At 34.8% G+C, this 25,688-nt stretch overlaps 1 non-coding gene across 1 annotated transcript; it reads right to left on the bottom strand.

The window, feature by feature from the left end:
- Window positions 1–22,520: 22,520 nt before the first annotated feature.
- Window positions 22,521–22,626, bottom strand: LOC140853923 (small nucleolar RNA R71). The gene has a single exon (XR_012137064.1). It is a non-coding gene; the product is annotated as a small nucleolar RNA R71 (small nucleolar RNA).
- Window positions 22,627–25,688: the final 3,062 nt, after the last annotated feature.

The raw sequence follows: 25,688 nt of genomic DNA, 5'->3' as shown, positions 1-25,688 counted from the left end.
TGGCTTCATGTGAATCTTGTCGATAGATTTGTTTTGGTTGTTGTTAAGCATTTAAAGGGACAGGAGGAAGAGAGAAGCTTAATTCTCTTTAAATAGAAGTCGTTTGTCATTTAATGTTGTGTTGACTATTTTCTCTGAACCTTATTTTATTTGACATCCTTCGACATATAAATATTGCATTTGAAGTCTTTGAATGGTATTTTTGCTTTATGTACCAAAAATAATTGAAAGATGGAGATGTTTATTAATTATTTGAAAACCCACTTTGGTTGCTCTAACCATTTTTTATGTAACATTGAACTCTTGCTTTCTGGAAAACAATAAACTTTGATGTGATCTTTGTTCTTTCGATCCTTCCTGCCATCCTCTGTAACTCTTAAAACTCTATCTTCCATGCTCATTGCATTCTTTGATCAATAAATTCGGAGAAACTGTCTCGCTACCTCCATTTCCCCTCAAAAGGAAAAAAAAAAAAAAAAGGCATCATATGCAATCCATTGTGTCTAAGCATACGATTCTCACTAATTATGTTTTCTTGCAAGCTTTGGCACTTTTTCTAGCCTATCTGGAAGGAGGAAAAGGAATTTAGAGTTTTTGCTAGGAAGAACTGGTGAAGACCTTGATGTTTTCTTCTTTGTTTCCGGCATGTTTTCTGCAAAGTGAATTGCTAAGCGTCCGGAAAGAAGAAGCTAGATTGCTTGTTACTGGCATCCTCTGTTTCTGGTTCTAGGTTGATACTGAATTGAAGGATTCAAGAGGTGACGTACAGAGATGATTCAACCTTTCGTGTCTTCCACATGATTTGGGAATTTTAGCATCCCTTCGCTTTGGGAATTAGAGTTTGTTATAGAGAGGATTTTTGCTGAAACTCTTTCGTTTAGTTTATCATACCCCAAATTGAGTCAAGTACTTGACAAACGGTTACATATCCTATAGGGATCAACTCCAAGAGATATGCAACGTCTTAAACCGGTATTGTACGAATCCAACGAAAAACCATAACTATCTATTTTACTCGCTATCCAAAACAATAGGCATACAAGAGAAAATCCAGAGCATAAGTTGCAGGAAAAAAAAAAAAAATCCTTAAGAGTCAAATTACAACTCCACAATTATGAAACATTCTCTGGACAAGAAATTCATAAAACAACCAATCCTTCAATAATGCCAATGGATCAAATACCTAACAAAATTTAACTTTTCCATGACCTGCTAAAAATTAAGGAAATGTTCAATCTAAATGCCTCTATACACAAGCTATAACTCCAGCATTCCGAGCTAGCTGCTCAATATTTGAAAGAGAACGAAAAAATAAAGTAGTGAACTAAAACCTAATAAGATACTGTTAGCACTTTTAGCTGGATTAAGTTGGAATAATAAAATAGTAAACGAAAATATAGATTCAAAAAATCCATCAAATATAACTGTTGAAATAGCTATGCAATCATAATCTACCTTTGGGAATAGAGAATGAGTTATGAAGTTTAATAAATATCTATTTTTAATATATACAACATGACACGAAGGTAACAAATAATTGTTGAGTGGAACTATGGTCTTCTTTCAAAAACATGGTTATACAAAATATCAACTTTTCCTCCTAGTCTTTGTGAGTATGGCCAAGGTTAGGACCAATTGAATTATGTATGGCTAACGATCAATCCTTTGATTACTATTGATTAATACATTGCCAATGATCAACAAAACTAACTAGGCTTGAACATAATATTGCTAATGATCAGTCCTACTAGCTAAGTCCAAATAGTCTATTAACCATGATTAGGGGTTGCAATCGGGTTGGATTGGGTAAGATATGGGTTGAGTGGGATACATGACAGATTAAAAATTTATCAATCTGAATTTGATTTATTTATTAAATTAGTTAAGAATCTAGATCCAAACCTAATCATATTACTCAATAGGTAATTTAGGTCGATCTACAATGAGTTGAAACAAATTAAATGGGTTAGATAGTTAAGCATTGCCACCCCTACCCATGATCAATCCCATAGGATAGGCCCAAATACTAAGAATCCAAAAGCTATGTTTTCCAATACTAGTGCCATTCACATTTTATAAACTTTCAAGTCGTAATCCAACCATTAAATCACATAAGCACACAAATCCTGCATTTAGAAAAGTAAAAAGAAAGGCTTCCTATATTAAATCCCGTATTAATTACAAATCTTGTATTAAATCTCTCCTGTTCAAATCCTGTTTCACCACCTTTGTTCCTAACATCAAGCAAGTGCTTTGATGATGGTTACGCTCCAGTTTCTATATTGCTTTGCCCAAATTCAAATATGATTGCTCTGTCTGATTTTTAAATATCATCATATTCTCTAAAATGAATCTAAGCATAAATTTGCCAATGCCAACTAGTTAGGAACCAACTGGATGGTTATGGTTGTGCTATCTATGCATAAATTTCCATTTGCAATGGACAGCTATAAAATGACACGGTACAAAATGTATTAGATATTGGATCAAATACATTCTGGCCTTGTATGCAACTATGCATTACAACTTTCCTTTCTTGATGCCAACCTGATATGAACAATTACAGCTTAGATAGGCCTACATAACTCTTCGAACCAATTTAAGCAAGAAATAGGCCAATCTTAGTCCACTTACAAGTTGCAGCTATGTACTCTACTATAAATTTATAGTTATACTTGGTTACTGTGTCAGCGCATACAGCCCCATATAAGGGTACTATACCATACAAGTATTGAATCGAGACTCGATATTAAGGGCGTACTAAGTATCGATATGCCAAACTGACCTTTATTCCAAGCATACCAACATTGTATCATAAATTGTCAATGCGGAAGCTCGTACATGGTTATGGTATCTACTCATAAATTTTCACTTAAAATGGGCAACTATAAAATGACCTCACGCATACTAACTTTACACATAAATTGCCATCATAAAGTTATTTAAGTCATTCACTTTCTAGCCCTTCTAAAACAATCGACATCAAAAGCAAAATGCTCTATAAATTTTTATATGGAAATATGAAAAGGTTAAAGAGGTTATACAGAATGTATGTGTCACGCCCCGAACCCAACATCCGGATCGGATACGTGATGGCCGCACACTCCTTAGAGCAAGTCCTAAAGAATATGCAAGGCCAAATTAAATCATTACAACCTTATCAACCATAATATTTAATTTCAATAATAATTCATAAAACTTACATAATTACAATTAACATTCTTTTAATCCTCTGATCAGGTAACAACGGTACTCTATCTATGCATCCGCTCACTCACAAATCCATACCATAGCCAACCATGGATATCTTGTAACTATGAGAAGAAAAGAAAGATGAAGGGGTGTGAGCTTTACAGACCAGTAAGAATTTTCATATCATACCAATATAATAATATAATCTGAAAATAAAAATAAGCAATAACACATAAAAGCCGATGTTCACTGTCCAGAATACTGCAAATATTTATAGATTATCTATTTTAAAAAAAGATGCATTATCATATGTTAATAAGTGAAATAATTTTATTCAACGATTGTTTCATGTTTTATCTTTCTATTTTCTTCTATTATCACATCGTCTTTAATCTTTTTCCTTTTGGCTTTGGCTTTGGACTACCAGGATCATGCGACGATCTTTTATTCGGATCGATTTCTGTAATCTTTCTCAGATCGAAATATTCATGATCTTTCTCGGATCAAAATGACCATGATCTTTCTCGGATCAAATCATTCATGATCTTTCTCGGATCAGATTCTTCCACACATAAGCCTGTGGGGGCTGTCCCAAGCATAAGCTCCTGGCAGGCTATTCCACATGACAAGATCAGTCCAAACTATATTTCTCTTTTTTTTTTATTTTTATGAAATTATAATATTTGACTTCATTAATCAATTCAAATTTTGCAGTATAATAAATATGCCATACCCATATAATCATGCCATCAATCGCTGATACATATGTATTGATATAACGTACTCATGCTCAAAATCACATAAATAATTAACAGTGTCTCAGATATAACAAATTCATTGATCTCAAATCCAACGATGCAAAATCAATGAGATAAAACCAACGATAAAATAATATATATAATGATGATCATGTACAGAGATTCTTACCTTTACCGGTGACTAATCCAAACACAAAAATCAATGTTCTTCTTTGATTTATGAATTTTTTTAATAAAATATTCCACTCGATATCATATGCAGACAATCATCTCTTCATAACCCTAATCAAATATAAAAATCATATATGGAGAAAATTATCCGATAATCAATTCTAATAACACAAATCTAGGACCTCTCTCAGGATTAACCAAAATTAGGATTTGTCTAAGTTCTGGATTCTCCACTGATCCATAAGACTTCTAGAGAGAGAAAATTTATGAAGAGAGAAAAAATTCTAGAAAAAAAAAGTAGAGAGAGAATCTTTATATCCTTCAAATGAGGCAATCATGGTCGAGATCATCAGAGGTCATATCAGGGTAACTTAATATGAATCAAATGTTATAAATTTCGAATAGGATCGGACTGGGATCAGATATACTGCACGAATTTTGGAGCAATCTCAAATCATCATATTTTTATTTCAAATTTATCCTAGGATCTGTGATTCAATCAGAGAGAGAGTAGAAAGACCTTAAAGAGATAAAATCCATAAAGAGAGAGAAAAAAGGTCTAGAGAGAGAATTTAGAAAGAGAAATTGGAGAGAGAAGGTAGAGAGAGGAGAGAGGAAAGAGGAAGAGAAAGGAGAGAGAGAAAATTTCTCTCTTTTTTTTATTTTTCTTTTTCTCTTTCTCTTTTTCTTTTTCTTTTCTTTTCTTTTCTTTTCCTTTTCCTTCTTTTTTTTTTTTCTTTTCCTTCTTCCCACGGCCCTCTCTTGGGCCGAAACAGGGGAAGACCGACGAGGTCCCCCCCAATGACCTGGGCTTCGACGAGGCGGGTGGTATCTGGTCGACGACAACGGAGCAAGGTCGGCCAACAGCAAGGTTCGATCGGTGAAGTTTTTTTTTTCTTTCGAAAAATAGGGGATCCATCCCCTTTCTTCATGATTTTCGATCATTGGTCGGTCACCGACGGTCAAGACCTTCAAGGAAGAGGGATAGAAGGATGAGGTTCCTATCCTAGGGGTGAGATGCAGCAAACGGCGACGTCGGTGGTCAGAAAAGAGAGGAAGATGGCTCGTTCGAATAGAGCAAAACAGGATCATGATATTTTGTGGATTTTTTGACGATCCCGACGGCCGGTGAGAGTGCACTAAGCCATGGAAAGGAGAGGAATGAAGAGGGAAAAGAGGAGAAGGGCTTACCTCCAACTCCGGTGAGGTCTCCGACGAGTATTTGAGATGAACACGATGATGACATCCACGGCTTCAACGAAAAAATTCGAGAAAAATAAAAAGAGAAATCTGGTGCTCGTCGTGGCCAACCTTAGAGGAAAGGAGAAGGGGTTTTTATAGGATGGAGGGGAGGTCGAATCCCCTTCGGATTCAGCTTCTCTTCCGATATATTTGAGCGGAAGAAGACTTCCAGTGGGACTCTTCTTCGTTTGCCTCCCCTGTTTTTTTTTTTTTGTATGGGATGTGGGCTGATTCTGGGCCCAAATGGCCCGGGGTATTACATTCTCCCCCCTTCAAATAATTTTATCCTCGAAATTAACTTATGTTGTTTGAGATATATTCTAAATATATATATATATACATGTATCATGTCATTCTCATGCTTCTAATAATATTTTACATATTGTTTATTTCTCATGATCTTGTATAACAAAAATTATTTAAAATCTCAAACTCATCCCTTCTTATTGATTTCTCAACTTTTTGAAGAACTGTAATATTTTAGACTTGTATTAATATACCATCATTATTTATCTAATACATTTCACTCGAAATTCATAATTATCTTAGACTATCCTTGATAGAAAAATAAATAAAGGTCAAATATCGGTCACTCTTCACAATCATCGATTTCTTTCTTCTCTTGACCTTCCAACAAATTTTATATGTAGACTCTCATCTTAAGAAAACCTCAATCTTCTATATCAGTTCTAGTAACAATATTAAATTTTTTAAAAAAATATGAGATCTATGTCAGGACATTCTAAGTTTGAACTAATATCATAACTATCAAGCTGTTAATAAACTTAAGATATCTAAAATTTCTTGGTATTATCTACAATGAAGCAACCTATTGACAAAAATTATCCGGCTATGATCAGATTAGATCAAAATTTATAGCATCTTTTCATTATCAATAAAATCTTTCATTATTTGCAACTAATGTATTCCATCATAATATCTTTTAATTCAAAAGATTAATATTTCTAATCAATTTAATCCATCATACTTTTGCTGCGCACTCTAATCTTAATTTATTAAATTATATAAATCTATCAAAGATAAAAATATCCTTATATGTTAGATCAATTCAGGATAGATCCAACCTTCAAATTTCATATAAGACTTAGGATAAAATTTTAAGTTTCTTTATCTTTACTACCTTTGGATATAGCATATAATAATTAAATCTTGATCCACTTCCTATGTTTGAAATCATTGCATAAGTTTCATCACTCTTCAAGAATCCAACATGTCTAGAATCGATTGGAGTTAACCTTAGATTTACCTTACAATCATTTAGATAATTTCTAAATCAATCTTCCTTTTTAAAAGAATTAATTCTAACTTGACAAACTAGAAGAACTAAAGCCAACATCCTTATAAGTAGAATCAACTTGATTATTTCTTATAGATCTCCCTTCGTCACAACCCTTAATATTAATCAATAAATCCATATAAAATCTTGTCCCTTATATAAGTCATCCAAAATTTAACACTAACAAGATGCCTTAGTTCAATTTAAAAAAAAAATCCAAACTTTGACTTGAATAATTAATATACTTCACCATCTTCAACAATCACAAAAAAAATTAAAAAAAATCTAATCCAAAAATTAGTAATACGAATTATTAAAGATTTTATCATAACCTATATATCATCCTCTGACAAAATAAATTTTCTTCTTTAATTTAACAATAATATCAAAATATTTTTGATCCACTTAGAAAAGTAAACTTTTGACTTAAAATTTAATACAACTTGAAAGATCAAGGAATCATATTCAGAATATGATATTTTGAGTAACCAAAGATTTTACCAAGATGTGTATCTCATATTCTCATAATAAAATTCAAGTATATTTTTTTCATCTAAGATTGAATTTCATATATAATCCTCTTATAGGTTCAATGCTCAAAAATATTTCTCTCTCATATGATGAAATTTCTTCTTAGACCATATCCTAACTTTCTTCTGATAAATTTTAAATTTGCAATGCTCAGATAATTAATATCAAAATCAGAAAAGTTATCATGATTTCCTTCCATATAAGTTTAGCATTCCAAAATTATCGAGTATACTCAACATAACATATCAATACCTCTCGCTTCCTTCCAGGGTCAACTCTTCTTATATTTAGGCCACCCTACTAATTGAAATCTAAGATATAACTTTATAGATATCATATGCTACTTATGCATAAATTTCATCTTAATATCTATTGATTTGAAATCTAAATATTGAATCTTCTCTTTTATATCTATCATGTTCCTCATGATCATAACCTAAGTTTAGATATCACTAAAATTACAATTCTGAATAATTATAACCTTAAACTCAAATACCACTTAAATCATATTTTCTAATGATCATAACCTAAACTCTAATATCATTTTATCATACCTTTAATGATCATAATCTTAAACTCTAATATTATCAATCATACTCTATTGATTATAATCTTAAAATTTTGATATCACTTATATGACAATCCCTAGTGACCTTAAACCTGAGCTCTAGTACTGTTCTATCATATTCTCTGATATCACTCTGTCACATCCTATTGATCATGCATAAAGTTTTGATATCACTTTATAATCTCTAGTGACTTAAACTTAAGCTCTAATATCATTTTATCAAATCTTAATCACTTATATCATAATCCCCAATAATCATAACCTAAGCTCTGTTATTACTCTGTAATATTTAAATCATTTATATTATAATCCTTAATGATCAAAATCTGAGCTCTGATACTACTTTGTCACATCCTATTGATCTTACATAAAGTTTTAATATCTTTTCATAATCTCTAGTGATCTTAAACCTAAGCTCTGATACCATTGTGTCACGCCCCGAACCCAACATCCGGATCGGATATGTGATGGCCGCACACTCCTTAGAGCAAGTCCTAAAGAATATGCAAGGCCAAACTAAATCATTACAACCTTATCAACCATAATATTTAATTTCAATAATAATTCATAAAACTTGCATAATTATAATTAACATTCTTTCAATCCTCTGATCAGGTATCAACGGTACTCTATCTATGCATCCGCTCACTCACAAATCCATACCATAGCCAACCATGGACATCTTGTAACTCTGAGAAGAAAAAAAAGATGAAGGGGTGTGAGCTTTACAGTCCAGTAAGAATTCCCATATCACACCAATATAATAATATAATCTGAAAATAAAGATAAACAATAACACATAAAAGTCGATGTTCACTGTCCAGAATACTGCAAATATTTATAGATTATCTATTTTAAAAAGAGATGCATTATCATATGTTAATAAGTAAAATAATTTTATTCAACGATTGTTTCATGTCTTATCTTTCTATTTTCTTCTATTATCACATCGTCTTTAATCCTTTTCTTTTTGGCTTTGGCTTTGGACTACCAGGATCATGCGACGATCTTTTATTCGGATCGATTTCTGTGATCTTCCTCGGATCGAAATATTCATGATCTTTCTCGAATCAAAGTGGCCATGATCTTTCTCGGATCAAATCATTCATGATCTTTCTCGGATCAGATTCTTCCACACATAAGCCTGTGAGGGCTGTCCCAGGCATAAGCTCCTGGCAGGCTATTCCACATGACAAGGTCAGTCCAAATTATATTTCTCTTTCTTTTCATTTTCATGAAATTATAATATTTGACTTCATTAATTAATTCAAATTTTGCAGTGTAATAAATATGTCATACCCATATAATCATGCTATCAATCGCTGATACATATGTATTGATATAACGTACTCATGCTCAAAATCACATAAATAATTAACAGTGTCTCAGATATAACAAATTCATCGATCTCAAATCCAACGAAGCAAAATCAATGAGATAAAACCAACGGTAAAATAACATATATAATGATGATCATGTACAGAGATTCTTACCTTTACCGGTGACTGATCCAAACACAGAAATCAATGTTCTTCTTTGATTTATGAATTTCTTTAACAAAATATTTCACTCGATATCATATGCAGACAATCATCTCTTCATAACCCTAATCAAATATAAAAATCATATATGGATAAAATTATCCGATAATCAATTCTAATAACACAAATCTAGGACCTCTCTCAGGATTAACCAAAATTAAGATTTGTCTAAGTTCTGGATTCTCCACTGATCCATAAGACTTCTAGAGAGAAAAAATCCATGAAGAGAGAGAAAATTTTAGAGAGAGAAAGTGGAGAGAGAAAGTGGAGAGAGAATCTTCGTATCCTTCAAATGAGGCAATCATGATCGAGATCATCAGAGGTCCTATCACGGTGACTTAATATGAATCAAATGTTATAAATTTCGAATAGGATCGGACTGGGATCAGATATATTGCACGAATTTTGGAGCAATCTCAAATCATCATATTTTTGTTTCAAATTTATCCTAGGGTCTGTGATGCAATCAGAGAGAGAGTAGAAAGACCTTAGAGAGATAAAATCCATAAAGAGAGAGAAAAAAGGTCTAGAGAGAGAATTTAGAGAGAGAAATTGAAGAGAGAAGGTAGAGAGAGGAGAGAGGAAAGAGGAAGAGAAAGGAGAGAGAGGAGAGAGAGAAAATTTCTCTCTTTCTTTTTTTTTTATTTTTTTTTCTCTTTCTCTTTTTCTTTTTCTTTTCTTTTCTTTTCCTTTTTTTTTTCTTTTCCTTCTTCTTTTTCTTTTCCTTCTTCCCACGGCCCTCTTTTGGGCCGAAACAGGGGAAGACCGACGAGGTCCCCCCCCCAGTGACTCGGGCTCCGACGAGGTGGGTGGTGTCTGGACGACGGCAATGGAGCAAGGCCGGCCGATAGCAAGGTTCGGTCGGTGAAGTTTTTTTTTTTTTTTTTTCCGAAAAACAGGAGATCCGTCCCCTTTCTTCATGATTTCCGGTCATTGGCCAGTCACCGACGGCCAAGACCTTCAAGGAAGAGGGATAGAGAGATGAGATTCCTATCCTAGGGGTGAGACGCCACAAACGGTGACGCCGGTGGTCGGAAAAGAACGGAAGATGGCTCGTTCGAGCAGAGCAAATAGGATCATGATATTTTGTGGATTTTTCGACGATCCCGACGGCCGACGAGGGTGCACGAAGCCATGCAAAGGAGGGAAAGGAAGAGAGGAAAGAGGAGAAGGGCTTACCTCCGACTCCGGTGAGGTCTCCGGCGAGTATTTGAGATGAACACGATTATGACATCCGCGGCTTCAACGAAAAAATTCGAGAAAAATAAAAGAAGAAATCCAGTGCTCGTCGTGGCCAACCTTAGAGGAAAGGAGAGGAAATTTTTATAGGGTGGAAAGGAGGTCGAATCCCCCTCGGATTCAACTTCTCTTCCGATGTATTTGAGCGGAAGAAGACTCCCAGCGGGACTCTTCTTCGTTTGCTTCCCCTGTTTTTTTTTTTTTTTTTGTATGGGATGTGGGCTGATTCTGGGCCCAAATGGGCCGGGGTGTTACGGTATGGCTTTCTTAAAAAATAATAACCAAAAATTAAGAGCCTTACCTTGACCCACGTGGTTCCTTGTACAATTAACTCTTTACTTCAATCTTGGTGGAGAAACTGAAAAATTATCTAACTTATATTCAAAATAGGAGTTAGTAATGCTCAAAAGTTAAAACCATTAACAGCCTCCTCTAAGGATCTCCCTTTGAGCATGTTTGTTCCTTCTTCACCAGCATGTCTTTCGAATAGAATTTAGCCAATGAACCAAAGAAGGGGGAGGAAGGGAAGTTAGGTCAAGACTTCTTAGCTTTCATCTAACCCCCCTTCTCCAAGCCATCCTCCTCCTCCTCTCCCTCCTCCCTCCCTCTCTCTCTCTCTCTCTCTCTTTCTCTCTCTCTCTCTCTCTCAAAGAACAAGGGCAGACTCCACTAGAAATAGTATAGGACCCTTTATCATGGATTGATGCTATCAAGCACTATGAACAACTATGGCAAGAGTATATTGGTGCAATTCATCGGAGCAAGTGTAAAAAGTTTGAGTGATTAATTGAATGACACATCAATGTCACTCAAGACTCAAGACTATGAAGTATTTATTCTTTACTCCACAGCCATAAAAGGTTTCCATTTTTTAGACTGTTAAGCCAAAATAATGGTTTTGCTATCAAAATTTATCAAAAATCTTATTTACCATATTTTTAAATATATTTCATCGGATTTATATTTTATGTATATGTATTATGCAAACACAAAATTGATGTATAGGTATGGTCATGTCCTCAAGTCTAATGTTTTTAAAAACTATTGTGCCAAATTCTTATGATACTTGAACATCTAACACTCAAGGCCCATATCTAGATTACATTGTCACTGAATTAAAGTGGATGGGCCATTTAATCATGGTTTGCTGCCCGATTGCCCACTTCTCCAGTATGAATGGATCCGTTGAGCAATTGACTTTGATGATAATTAAATTCTAATTTAATGCCTAAAACTGAAACTTCACCTGCATTTTCTCCAACAGCAGAACTGGCCAGAAAAATCTGGCCATGCATGGCAAACAACCATGCAAAAGTCTAGGACAATGACGTCACCAAACTACACTTTGTAGCTTATACACTTCAGAGACTTCAAAACAACATGCCAGAAACAGAAATTTATTTCATGGCCCTATCATATGTTTTTCCAAGTATAATAAGATGGCCAAGGGCTAATCAATTGAGGTCTTTCAAGTTAAATACATATAAATGTTTCAATGTGATGGCTTGTCTCAATAGGCAAAACTTTGGTACCATACTTGCTTCAATATTATAATGGCACTCCCAATCCTCCTCTTAGAAAAACTAAGCATACTAAATGCTCTTACTACTAGCTTTTGATACCGCGTATCTTTCTAAATTAACTTTTAAGTTAGCTAAATTAAAGACTCCTTCAATCTTGGTGCTTTTTAAATGTAAATGCCATTTAATCTTGTCAAAGAGGTGGTAATGAATCAGCCTTCAGTTACCATTTTAAGTAGTAAATCAGCACTATTACAATGAGTTATAAGCAATCTTGCCTCCTATTATCATATAAGATGAACCCATGGCCAATTCCACAGCCAACTCCTATCATTCTAATTTGTGGATGTACAGTTCAATTATGTATCCTTATTCAAAGGACGAATTACTCTCCCCTGCCTATGTTACATCCTTAGTTCTGTCAACAACTTAGCTTGTTGGATTCAGAAATTCTTTGATCACTGTTTGAATTCTTTATTTTTTTTCCTTGGAAAGAGATAGAATAAAGAATTTTTACTTTATTCAGCACCCTCATGAAGAAAGTATTTTAAGTGCTATTTCTAGAGCATAATCCAGCACAAAGTCATTTTATTTTTAACATCAGTTGGTACTGTTTTGTATCAGTGTTGCAGCTGTGTGCCCTGTCACATAACAATGTGCAGTTCATTTGACACCCAGTCTATCTCTAAGCATTGTTTCCTCATTTAACTTTTATTAATGCTGGTTTTCATTTAGAGTCATGGTGAACTCATCAAAAAGAACCATCACATATGACAAGATATGAGCGTGATGTGATAATGTCAGAACACACCTTATTATCAACACAAGGCCTATGTTACATGGACTTGTATCCACATGTTGAATGCAGGTGAGTGTCTTCATGTTGGATCCTTCCAGTATCTAAACATTTCTGTCTCACAGACCTGTGCACAAGAGTTATACTGACAAACATGTTAAAGTCTTAAGTGTTGGTGCTTAAAGGAAAAACCAAAAGATCTGGACAATATAGCATAAAGTTTTACAAAGCTTTTTGAATTAGAGTTTATGATTGTAAAGCATCCATGGACAGTGCAAATGTCAACATTATGATAAGTATTGACTAAATGGGGCACAACAAACATCACTTTAAACCTGAAGTGAGTGTATCTGTGCGTGTATGCATGAGAGTGAGAGTGAGAGACAGACATGCAGAGAAAGAGAGAGTGGGGGGGGGGGGGGGGGATTAGGATCTGTGCCACTTTCTTTTTTTTTTTTTGTTTTCATCTCTTTGCTAAGTGGATTAAAAGCCTACTTAATTGCTTCCTTTTCAGCTGTCAACCATACTTAGCTAGACATTTTCAGTCATTTGATCGTTGAACTACATACTATTAATTCATATGATGCTATCTTCCATTAGTTGGTTTAACTTGAGAAGATGGTGTCTGCCTGAATGTCTTGGACAGATAACATGATCAAATGACAATAACAGAATCAATAAAACTTTGCTTATAGAAAGATTGTGAAGTAGCATCAGCAATTCAGCATGATTGTCTGCCAAGACTTTGATGATCTCACATCGCTTATTGGATTAGCAACAAACACCTAATTCAGCATAAGCATATAAGAAACACATTTCATCGGTAGGTTAAGATCTTATGAATGACTGAGACTTTCATTGAAATATAATCCACTTTACTGATTAACTGGGAATTATTGTCTTCTTGGGTATTAGTTTCATATGTTTTTGGTTGCAAAGAAGATTTTCAGTGCCTATAGAATAATGGAACTGTAGGCCACAATCACATTCCATTTCTGCAAAAATGGATCCATAGGTGAAGGTGACCAAGTCTAGACAAATAACCAAAAAAACTAGAAGGTACAGCCAAGAGTAAAAGATATGCATGAGTGATAAGTATGCAGATTAAGGATAATTGGATTTCACAGCTGTACAATAAACTAACAAAGCTCTATGTTTTTTTTTTTTTTTTTTTTATCCAACTAAACATCAAACTAGAATTTGGCATGTCTTGGCAGTGGTAGAAGCAGGAGGATGGCTGTAACTCATCCAGCAGGCCAAGCAAAGTCAGGTTAAAGCTTTTGGATCAGAGTTCTTTAGATATGTGCACTGGGAGCCTCCAAATTTATATCAAAAAAATAAAACATTACCCAAACAACGTAACTTGAGACAATGCAGGATTCCTTGTGAAACTGGACTCATGCTGTGGTGCCTACTAGCAATTCCGATATTATTATTGCTTATACTAAAATAAGCCCCATGCGGAAGCCTCAGACTCTAGATTGGTGCTGGACTCTGAAGCTTTTGCATTATACATGGTAGAAGTTTACAAGATGACAATTCCATGTCTTTCAGAATGAAGCAGAAATTGTCAAGAATTTTTTGGGTTACATGGGAACATGAATTTTAAGTAAAATTTTCTAATAAGTGAAAACATTTTGTGAAATAACAAAAAGGATGTCCCAATGCATGAGGCTCCTGTGGTCCTGCCATTGCAGGGTTTGGGAAGTCCAATGCTGCAAAATAACAGTACCTTGAAAATATGAATGCACGAATCTGGATATTTTTGCTTGAATCAATGTGTCATGCCCCGAACCCAACACTCAGGTCGGATACGTGATGGCCGCATACTCTTTAGGACAAGTCCTAAAGAATATGCAAGGCCAAAAATAATTCATTATAACCTCAACATCCATAATATCTAAATTTAATAATAATTAGTAAAACTTATATAATTATAAATCAAATTTCTTCAATCCTCTGATCAGGTATCAACGACACTCTATTTATGCATCCGCTTACTCGCACATCCATATCATAGCCAACCATAAGCATCCTGTACTTTGAGAAGAAAAAGAGAAATGAAGGGGTGTGAGCTTTACAATCCAGTAAGAATCCCACATATCACACCAGTATAATAATATAATCTGAAAATAAGGATAAGCAATAAAACATAAAATCTCATGTTCAATATCCAGAATACTGCAAACATCTATAAATTATCTGTGTTATCAAAAGAGATGCATCAACATATGTTAATGAGTGAAACACTTTTATTCAGCATTAATTTTATGTCTTATTTTCTATTTCTCTTTTCATAATCATATGATCTTTAATTTTTTTCTTTCTGACTTTGGACTAATCAAGTCTATACTTCAGTCTCCATCCGAACAAATTTTCATACATAAGCCTTTCAATGCTATCCCAGGTATGAACTTTTGGTTGGTTGTCCCACGTACGAAAGCCTGTGGGGGGCTGTCCCAAGCATATGACGGGCTGTTCCAAGCATGAGCTCCTGACCGGCTGATCCACGTATAAGCCCATTGGGGCTATCCCAGACATAAGCTCCTGATGGGCTGTCCCAGGCATAAGCTCCTGGCGGACTGTTCCCCATGACGAGGCTAGCTAGTCCAAATCATATCTCTTATTTTTTTGTTTAATTATTATATGCTGATTTCATCAAATCAATTCTGATTTATAGTGTGATCAAAATAGATATGTTATATCCATATAATCATACCATCAATCACCTATACATATATATTGACATAACATACTCATGCTTAAAAATCATATAAGCAAATAACTGTATCTCAAGCATAGCAAATTTATCGATCACAAATTCAATGATGCAAAACCAACAATACAAGACCAACGATAAAATAGCATATATAATGGTGATCATATATAAAGATTCTTACCTCTATTGATGATTGATCAAAGCATAAGAATTAACGAACTCTTTAATTTATGAATTTCGAAAATAAGATATTCTACTCGATATTTTGTGCAGACAGTTGCATCTCTACATGACCATGATCAAATATAAAAATCATATATGAAGAAATTACGGATAAATGATCCTAATAACATAAATCCAAGACCTCTTCTAGAGTCAACCAAAATTGAGATTTATCTAAGTATCTAGACCCTCCACTGGTCCATAAGACTTCTAGAGAGAGAAAATCTATGAAGAGAGAAAAAAATTTTAGAGAGAAAAAAATTTAGAGAAAGAAAGTAGAGAGAGAATCTTCATATTCTTCAGATGAAGAAATCATGATCGAGATCATCAGAGATCATATCAGGATGACTCAATATGGATTAACTATAATCAGATGCTATAAATTTCGAATAAGGATCGAGCTAGGATCCAACCTACTGCATGAATTTTGAAGTGATTTCAGGTCATCTTATATTCATCTCAAGTTCATCCTAGGGTTCGTGATGCAATTAGAGAGAGAGTAGAAAGATTTTAGAGAGAGAAACTAGTAAAAAAAATAGAGAGAGAAACTTTTAGAGAGAGAAGCTGGAGAGAGAAAGGTAGAGAGAGAAGAGAGGAAAGAGAGAGAGAACTCTCTCTCATTTTTTTTCTTCTTCTTTTTTTTTCCCTTTTCTTTTTTTTGTTTTCTTTTCTTTCCTTTTCTTTTTCCTTTCTTTTCCTTTTCCTTTTTCTTCTTTTTCTTTTCTTTCCTTTTTCTTCTTTTCTTTTTTCTTCTTTCACAGGAGAGGGAACCCACGTCCCTCTCTTCCTTCTTTTTTTTTTTCTCATGGAATAGGAGAGCTCTTGCTTCCCCTTATTCCCGAGCTTAGAGGATCCCCTCCACCATCGGCATCCCTTAAGACTGGAAGAGCAATCCTGGACGGCGACAATCAGCCTAGTTCAATGACCGACGGCAGCTCAAGCACCGAAAAATCAAGCTTCGAACTCAAAATAGGAGATCCATCCCTTTTTCTTTGATTTTTCCTGATTACCGACCGATCATCGAGGGCCAAACCTCTGAAGAAGGAAAGTAAAAAGGTAGGGGTCATGACCCATGGATGGCACCGCTGGTGACCAAAAAAGATGAGAAAAGGACTCAGTTAAAATAGAAAAAAATAGAGCTTTATTTTTTGGTGGCATTTCCGACGAGTCCGATGGCCGACGGTTGTGTGCAATGGCATGAGGAGGGGAAGGAAGAGAGAAAGGAGGGGCAGGGCTTACCTCAAGCTCTGACAGTTTCTTTGGTGAGAAATTTAGGCAGATACGGTGAGAGTGTTCACAGCTTCAATGGAAGAATCTGAGGAAAAGGAGAAGGGAAAACTGGTGCTCGTCGTGGCCGACCATAGAGGAGAGAAGAGAGATTTTTATAGGGCTCTTCCTAGGGTTCTTATTTGCCCTAGGAGACCCTCTCCTAATCGGGCAAGGGAAGGAAAGAGATTTTTTTTTAGGATGGGTTATTACATTCTCTTCCTCTTAAAATAATTTCATCCTCGAAATTAAGTTGTGTTGTTTGAGGTACATAATTCAAAAGTATATATTTTTCATGTCATTCTCAAGCTTTCACTAATCTCTTACATATTATTTATTTCTTATGATTCTTGATATAACAAAATTATTTAAAATCTCAAATTTTTTCTTTTTATATTGATTTCTCAATTTTTTCAAAGAACAGTAATATTTTGACTTTATATTAAAATATCATAGTTATTTAACTAATACATTCCACTTAAAATTCATAATTATCTCAGACTACTTGTGATAGAAAATAAAGAAAGGCCGATCATCGAGCCTTCTTTACAATCATTGATTTCTTTTTCCTTTTGACCTTCCAACAAATTTAACAGGTAGACTTTCTTCTTAAAAAAATCTCAACCTTCTATGTCAGTTTGACTAACAACATTAAATCTCAAAAACATGATATCTGTGTCAATACATTCTAGGTTTGAACTAACAAAAGAACTATCAAGCTGTTAATAATAAACTTGAGATATCTAGGATTTTTTGGCATTATCTACAATGAAATAACTTATTGGCAAAAATTGCACAGCTATGATCAGATTAGGTCAAAAATATCAGTAGCATCTTTTCATTATCAATAAAATCTTTCTTTATTTATAACTAATGTATTCCATCATAATATCTTTTGAATCAAAAAAATTAATATTTCTAATCAATTTAATCCACCATGCTTTTGCTGTGCATTTTGATCTTAATTTATCAATTTGTATAGATTTATCGAAAGATAAGAATATCCTAGTATGTTAGATCAATCAAAGATAGATCCAACCTTCAAATTTTATATAAAACTTAGAGCAAAATTTTGAGTTTCTTTGTCTTTACTATCCCTTGGGTATAGCACATCAAAATTAAATCTTCATCTACTTTCTATGTTTGAAATCTAATATAAGTTTTACCACTCCTTAAGAATCCAATATGTCTAGAATTAATTTGAGTTAATCTTCGATTTACTTACAATCATTTAGACAACTTCCAAACCAACCTTTCTTTACAAAAGAATTAATTCCAACTTGGACAAATTAGAAGAACTCAAGTCAATATTTTCGTAAGTAGAATCAACTTGGTTATTTCTTGTAAAGATCCCTTCATCACAACCCTCAGCATCAATAGATAAATCCATACAAAATCTTATCCCTTATATAAGTCATTCAAAATTTAACAATAACAAGATACCTTAGATCAGCTCAGAAATATGAACTTTGATTTGAATTACCGTCCACTATCTTCAATAATCATAAAAAAAAGTAAAGAATCTAATCCAAAGATAGAAATATAAATTATTACAGATTTCATCATAATGTGTATATCATACTCTAACAAAACTAATTTTCTTATTCAATTTAACAATAATATCAAAATACGTTAGATCCATTTAGAAAAGTAAATTTTTAACTTAAAATTCAATGCAACTTGAAAGATCAAGAAATCAGATCCAAATATGATATTTTGAATAACTAAAGATTTTACCAAGATGTAAATCTCATATTCTCATAATAAAATCTAAGTATATTTTTCATCCAAAATTGAGTTTCATATATGACCTCTGATAGGTTCAATGCTCAAAAATATTTTTTTCTCATATGATATGATTCATTCTTCGACCATATCCTAATTGACTTCTTTTTGATAAGTCCAAACTTTATAATGCTCAAATAATTATCATCGAAGTTATCATGGTCTTCATCCATATAAGTTTCGCATTAAAAAATCATCGAGTATACTCAACACAACACATCAATATCTCCCTCTTCATTTCAGGGTCAACACTTCTCATACTCAAGTCAACCCTACTAATTGAAATCTAAGATATAACTCGCTAATTCTATAATAGACATCGTATGCCACTTATGCATAAATTTCATCATAATATCTATTGATTCAAAATCTAAATATTGAATCTTTTCTTTTATGTCTATCATGTTCTTCATGATTATAAACTAAGTTCAAATATCACTAAAGTCATAATTCTGAATAATTATAACCTTAAGATCAAATACCACTTAAGTCATATTCTCTAGTGATCATAACCTAAACTCTAATATCATTCTATCACATCCTTAATGATCATAACTTTAAACTCTAATATTATCTATCATACTCTATTGATTATAAATCCAGAGTTTTGATATCACTTATGTTACAATATTTAGTGACCTTAAACCTAAGCTCTGGTACTATTCTGTCATATCCTAATCACTTGTATTATAGTCCCCAAATGATCGTAACCTAAGCTCTAAGCTCAGATACCACTCTATCATATCCTATTAATCTTATATAAAGTTTTGATATCACTTCATAATCCCTAGTGACTTGATAAACACATAATTTAAGTCATTTAAAGCAGAAAATTATATTTAATTTATTTTATTTATTAAGAATTTGATATTTCTTTTTATGTTTTATAGGAAAGATGATCGCCGATACAAAGAGTTCAAGTCATAGATCAAAAAGACTCAAGTTTGAAGAAATTTGGACTTAAAATAAAATTAAAATAAAAAAAAGATGCATCCGGTATTATAGAAAAAGAAGATACTATGCAAGGAATCCAAAAGGATATAGATGTCATTGTAAAGAAATAAAAGTTTCTTTTTGGTATGTGAAAAAGCTGGTTCACGTTGAATTTCTCTGGGCGCACGTCAATGTGGGCGCGCGTGAACACGGGCGCGCGTGAATGCCCACGCGTGAACGCACGGATGCGGGACGGATGCGACGCAGATGCGGAACACGCGGATGCGGGACGGATGCGGTGCGGATGCGGGACGCGGGCAGGACGCGGAACGCGTGAGGCATGGACGTGGCGTGACCGTGAGCGCGGGCACGGGTGCAGCATCGTGCGGGTGTGGGCGCACGACAGATGGGTTCACAAGAAATTTTTGATGGCGGTCAAACAAATGCTTATTAAAGGAAAAAAATTAATATTTAGAAATATTTTGAAAGATTTGTATTTTTTTTAGTCCCACATCGGAAAATCATGTAAAACTCCTCCCTCCTAACACCTATAAAAAGACTTTTGTACTCCCATTGGAGGGGGAGCCCAGAAATTCTTCTAGAGCCTTGCATAGAGGAATAAAAAGGGACTACTTCATGAGCAGCTAGGCTAGCAGTCTCGGGAGTGGAGAAGAAATTTTGTAACGACACAGAGATGGTTTATTGTTCTAAATTTTTCTGTATTTCTTTATATGCAATAAAGATTATGCTTTTTATTTAAATTATCATGAGTTCTTTATTTGCTCCCTTTCATATGCTTTTATTTATGCTTTCTTGTTAGATTAATATTAGGAACAACTTTTACTTTCCGGAGACGCGCCGTGATCTACGGATACGGGGCGTGCCGAGGAAAGAAGAGTTGTTTACCTAGTACTTTCCGGAGATGCGCCGTGATCTACGGGTACGGAGCGTGCCGAGGAAAGACAGATATTTTTTCTAAGATTAATTACATCTATTTAGTTAAAAAAGAGATACAACTCTGCTAATGCAAATTAATTCAAAACTTTCGAGCTTTTTATTTTCTAATTACCTCAATTTTAAGATAATTTATTTTCTAAATAAAAAACAACGTTTCTTTCTTTTATCTTGCAATCTCAACTTAGCCCAAGGTCCCTGAGGATACGATCTCGACTCATCCTACCTACGTAGTGAATAGAGTTATTTTTGGTGCTATCAACGACTACGCATCAAATTTTGACGCCATTGCCGGAGATCTTGGCACGGTTGAATTAAAAAATTTAAAAAAAAAATTAAAAAAAAAATACTTTTCAGTTTTTATTTCTCGTTTTAAAATTTTTTTTCAGTGCTTTCTAGCTAGATAATCTTATTTGCATAATTACATAATTACCTTGCATAACTAATTTACTACTTAGGAATTTTTCTGCTTAGAATAATTTGCTACTTTTTATAGCCTAGTAATTTATTGCTTTTTAGACTTAATCACTTAAATTTGTTTTCTTGCAAAACTAAAAAAAAAATTAAAAAAAATATATAAAAAGATAAAACTATAAATAAAAAAAAAGCCACTGACATTTCATAACACTTAACTAAAATAGCGTAACCTCAAATATAAAAATTTCTAACTTGATTGGACACCTTGTTTATTTGCATTGCATCTCCATAATTAATCTTAAGGGCAATAACCCATTAACCAGATAAGGTGGAGATTTGATCACCCTTCCTTGGCCCACAAATCACTCCCTTGCATTTGCATAACCTAGACCTTAATTTAAAATCAACTAGACGTCAGCCCTAGGAATTTCAAGCTCAATAGGATAAGAAAGCTCTAGAGTTGAACCGAGTGCGGATTGGTTAATTGCTCGGTGTCTAAGGCAAGTGGTTAAAGAAAGTGATTTTCAATTGGTTCCGTTGACTGACCTGGCCAACTTAGTTGGTGTCTAAGGAAAGCAACGAGCAGGGAACCTCCCACATCTTACGCTTACCTGGCCAAGTCAGTTAGTCAGTCTTGAGCTTGGAGTGCTCAAAGGAGGTCTTGAAAGTTAGGAGCTGTCTAGATCTAAGTTAACCTTAGGATAGAGAGTCTATGATTGTTTAAGTTGATTGCAATTAACATCTAATTATTAACTAATTTCTTCCTTTTCATAGATTTAAGATTCTTAGGTTCTTCTCTTTAGATTTTCTTCATTCTTTTCTCACTTTATTATAAAAATATATATTATAAAAAAAAAAAAATTTGTGTTTGCTCTACAGTATAATTGTAAGGTGTATGCTTGGCCGTAGATCGTTACGATCAGAAATCCAACCTTTTGATCCAGAAATAGAAAGAACCTTTAGAGCCAACAGACGTAAAAATATGGACCGAAATCAGGAGAATGATCCACCCAAGCAATTGAAGGAGTACTTTACTCCTTCCACATATACCTACTCTCCTTGTATTCAAGTACCCCCTGTGGAGGCCACTCAATATGAAATTAAGTCCAGTATAATCCAAATGTTACCTTCATTTTATGGACTTAGTAATGAGGACCCTTATAAACATCTTGAAGAATTTCTTGAAATATGCTCAACTGTCAAAATTCACAACTTCTCCGATGATGCTCTTAGGTTGAAATTATTCCCTTTTTCACTTAAGGACAAAGCCAAATACTGGCTACATACTTTGGATTCCATGACTATATCAACCTGGGACCAGCTGCAAGGAGAGTTTCTCAAGAAATATTTTTCCATAGGAAAAACTAATCAAATAAGAAAAGCCATAACTAGTTTTTCCTAATTAGATGGAGAAATGTTTCATGAAACATGGGAGAGATTAAAAGACCTTATTAGAAAATATCCCCACCATGTTGTACCCAAGTGGTAGTTAATCCAATATTTTTATGATGGACTCTCTGAAAGACATCGACAAATGGTCGATGCATCATGCGGTGGGATATTTATGCTGAAAAGTGAGGATGAGGCATGGCAACTGTTTGAAATTTTAAGTGAAAATTCATTACATCATATGCCTGCCTCTATTAGAGATAAACCCATGTTAAACCCAAAAAGAGGTGGAATATATGAAGTAGGAAATGCCATAGATATCCATCAAAAGGTAGATGAACTGTCCCAAAAATTAGATTGTCTTCTAAATACTGGACAATCCCCGATTCCACCTAACCCAATCCAAGAAGTTTGTGCATTGTGTGCAAGTCTGAACTATTTTGTTAGTGAATGCCCAGCCGCACCTCAATTTTCTGAGTTTGTGCACGAGCAGGTTCAGCAAGCTCAAGTCCAACAAGCTCGCAGACCAAGAAACGATCCATATTCGAACACTTATAACCCCGGCTGGAGAAACCATCCAAATTTTTTCTGGAGACTACAACCAGTGATTGGTCCTGCCACACCTCGACCTCAATATCAAGACCCAACATATAGGCATGGACCATACCATCAATTTCAAAATGTTCCTCAACCGTCTACTACTGGTCACAGCTCAGCTTTTGAGGAAAAAGTTTTGAAAGCATTAGAATGATTAGAAGTCAACACTCAGACCTTTAACTTCCACACACAATCCATTGCTAAGCTAGAGACCCAAATAGGTCAACTAGCAACTGCATTCAGTAAGAGGGAAGGAGGAAAATTACCTAGCCAACCCGAGAGCAACCCAAGAGGGCAATTTGTGATTGAGAGTTCTAATACCCCAGAAGCTTTTTCTGAACATGCCAAATCAATCATGACTCTGAGAAGTGGGAAGGTCATTGAACACACTAGTAAAACCAATGAGACCGACCCTAAACCTCTAACCGAATCCAAATCACCTAAGAACAAGGAGGACCTGAAAATAGAGAAGGAACCAACTGCACCGGAATCATCTTACTTGCCTAAAGCCCCATTTTCGGATGCCCTGAAAGCCCCTATTCCTGCAGATAAGAAGGGAGGAAAACTCGATGAGATGTTGGAATTGTTTAAGCAAGTCTAAATTAATCTTTCCCTTCTAGACGCAATCAAACAGGTCCCTGCTTATGCCAAATTTTTGAAGGATTTGTGCACCCAAAAACGTAAATCTAGATCACAAATCCCAAAAAAAGTACGTCTCACTGAACAGGCTAGTTCTGTCTTCCAGCATGCCACTCCTCCAAAGCTTAAGGACCCAGGAGCCCCCATCATTTCCTGTGTTATAAGAGATTATCACATTGAAAAAGCTCTTCTGGATTTAGGGGCAAGTGTGAATCTTTTACCTAGTTCAGTGTATGAACTTTTTGGATTTGGAGAACTGAAACCCACATCAGTCACACTACAGTTAGCCGACAGATCAATTAAGGAACCACGTAGAATGCTTGAGGATATCTTGGTCAAGGTAGATGAGTTTTACTTTTCAGTTGATTTTTTGGTTCTCGATATGGAATTAAGTGGCAACCTCAGACAAATTCCCATTATCTTAGGACGACCCTTCCTAGCTACGGCAAATGCATGCATTAATTGTAGGACAGGAGTCATGGACGTATCGTTTGGGAATAAGAAACTAAGACTGAATGTGTTTGGTGCTTCCCAAGGACCATCAAAGGATAGTTGCTTCGAAGTAGATACACTAGAAGATATTATAGAAGATGCAACACCCATAATTCTAGCACCAGACACCTTAGATACTTGCTTGGCTCACTTTGGAGTGTGTGACTTTGAGGAATATATGAAAGAAGTTAACATCTTGTTAGATACACCACACGATAAAACCACTCCTCCATGGATAATCAAGTATGAGCCATTGCCCACATTAGCCAGTACACCAATAGTCCCATCTTTAGAATCACCACCTACGTTAGAATTGAAACCTCTTCCTGCTACGCTTAAGTATGTATTTCTAGGACTCAATGACACCCTCCCGGCAATCATTGCATCAGACTTGACCCCTAATCAGGAAGCATAATTAGTTGGTATTCTGAAGGAACACAAAGAGGCTATCGGTTGGTCCATTGCCGATTTAAAAGGAATTGACCCCTCCATTTGCATGCACCATATTCATTTTGAGGAACATGCCAAACCCCATCGAGATATGCAGAGGATATTGAACCCAAACATGCGTGAAGTAGTAAAGAAAGAGGTGATAAAGTGGTTAGATGCTGGAATCATCTACCCCATATCCGATAGTAAATGGGTCAGTCCCACTCAAGTAGTACCTAAGAAATTTGGTATTACTGTGGTGGAGAACAAAGAAGGTGAACTACTTCCAACTCGCATATCATCTGGATGGCGAGTATGCATAGATTATAGAAAACTGAATGCCGTTACTAGGAAGGATCATTTTTCATTGCCCTTCATCGATCAAATCCTAGAACGGTTAGCAGGACAAAGTTTCTACTATTTTCTTGATGGTTATTCAGGGTACAATCAAGTACCTGTATTTTCGGATGATCAAGAAAAAACTACCTTCACCTGCTCCTATGGCACTTTCGCTTTTCGGCGTATGCCATTCGGGCTTTGCAATGCACCCGCTACATTTCAACGGTGCATACTGGCCATTTTTTCGGATATGGTGGACAGATGTCTTGAAGTTTTTATGGATGATTTTTCTGTGTTTGGAACCACCTTTGAGGATTGTCTCCATAATTTTTCCAAAGTTCTTAAACGGTGTATGGAGACAAATCTTGTCCTAAGTTGGGAAAAGAGCCATTTCATGGTGCGGAAAAGAATTGTATTAGGACATATTATTTCTGAAAAAGGGATCGAGGTAGATAAAGCCAAAGTTGAGGTTATTTCAAAACTACCACCCCCTACTTCGGTCCGACAAATACGATCTTTCTTAGGTCATGCCGAATTTTATAGACGCTTCATCAAAGACTTTAGCAAGATTTCAAGACCCTTGTGCAATCTGTTGGCCAAGGATACACCATTTGTCTTTGATGAAGACTGTTTGAAAGCGTTCAACACATTA

This window comes from Elaeis guineensis, chromosome 14, assembly GCF_000442705.2.
Source record: "Elaeis guineensis isolate ETL-2024a chromosome 14, EG11, whole genome shotgun sequence".
Taxonomy (NCBI): domain Eukaryota; kingdom Viridiplantae; phylum Streptophyta; class Magnoliopsida; order Arecales; family Arecaceae; genus Elaeis; species Elaeis guineensis.
Note: the sequence above shows the minus strand (reverse complement) of the source record. Positions and strands in the feature narration are given on the sequence as shown.